The following is a 1,362-nucleotide window of genomic DNA, read 5'->3' on the forward strand; positions in this document are numbered from 1 at the left end:
GCGCGGCCGCACGGCAGGGCTCGGCCGGAGGCGGCGGCGCAGCGCCCCCGTGCGGATGGGAGGAGCCCCGCGCTCTGGCCGCCGTGCCCGCCCTCAGCCGGCGCCGCACCGTGGGGCTGCTCCGCTCTGTGGCGGAAGAAGATCAACTAGTTCCAAGCCCCTGCCATGGGCAGAGACACCTTCCACCAGATCAGCTTGCTCAAAGCCCTATCCCTGGCCTTGAACGCTTCCAGGGATGGGGCATCCACAGCTTCCCTGGGCAACCTGTGCCGGTGCCTCCCCACCATCACAGTAAAGAATTTCTTCCTTATATCTAATCCAAATCTCAGTCGCTTGTGTGAACATAAAACTACATTTTATTTTTAATTTTTTTTTTTTTTTTAGAAAGACATACAAGTCTAATTTTCATGATGAATTAATTTCTTGGTTCACCAGGAAAGGAACTGGGCAGTATAAGAGATATGATGTTTGTATCTAAAACCTCAGAGATACCTTTTCTGGGCAACCAATGCCAAAGGCTGGCCCCCCTCACAATAAAGAATTTCTTAGTAATATCTAATCTAAACCTGTTCTCTTTTAGTTTAGGACCCTTGCCCCATGTCCCATCACTATTGGCTCGTTTAAAAAGTCTCTGGCTTTTCACAAGCCCCCTCAAGGTGCTGGAAGGCTGCACTGAGGTTTCCCTTTAAGCCTCTTCCTGGAAGAACGTGCCCAACTCTCTCAGCCTTTGTAGGAGAGGTGCTCCAGCCTTTGATTATCTTTGTGGCCTCTCCTGGATGTGCTCCAATAGATCCACATCTTTCTTCTTGTGTTGAGGTCCCAAGAGCTGGACACAGCACTGTGGGTGGGATCTCACAAGAGCAGAGCAGAGGTGCAGAATCCCTTCCGTCGCCCTGCTGCCCACGCTGCTTTTGCTGTAGCTCAGGACACAATTGGCTTTCTGGGCTGTGAGCACACGCTGCCAGGTTGTGTTCAGCTTTTTGTACATGACAGCCCCCAGGTCATTCTCCTCAGAGCTGCTCTCAGTAAGTTCCTCTTGCAGTCTGTGCTCCTATATGGGATTGTCCCACCAGATGCAGCCCCCTGCACTTGTTGATCTTCATGAGGGTCTCATGGGCCCACGAATCAACAGCTCCTGTGTTGCTGAAATACAGACATTAGAAACAAACCCCAACAATAGCAACAAGGAGCAGTCACTAAGGGAGAAGAGCCGCAGATCCGCGCCTTCTCTGCAGGGATGTTTTTGTTCAGCGCTAACAGTGTGACACGCAGGCTCCGGATGGCAAATGCTCCTTGAGCAGCACGCAGTTCTTCCCATCCACAACAGCTTCCCTGGCGGCGCAGAAAGGCTGAGTGCCCCAG

The sequence above is a fragment of the Anomalospiza imberbis genome, chromosome 2 (assembly GCF_031753505.1).
Source record: "Anomalospiza imberbis isolate Cuckoo-Finch-1a 21T00152 chromosome 2, ASM3175350v1, whole genome shotgun sequence".
Lineage (NCBI taxonomy): Eukaryota > Metazoa > Chordata > Aves > Passeriformes > Viduidae > Anomalospiza > Anomalospiza imberbis.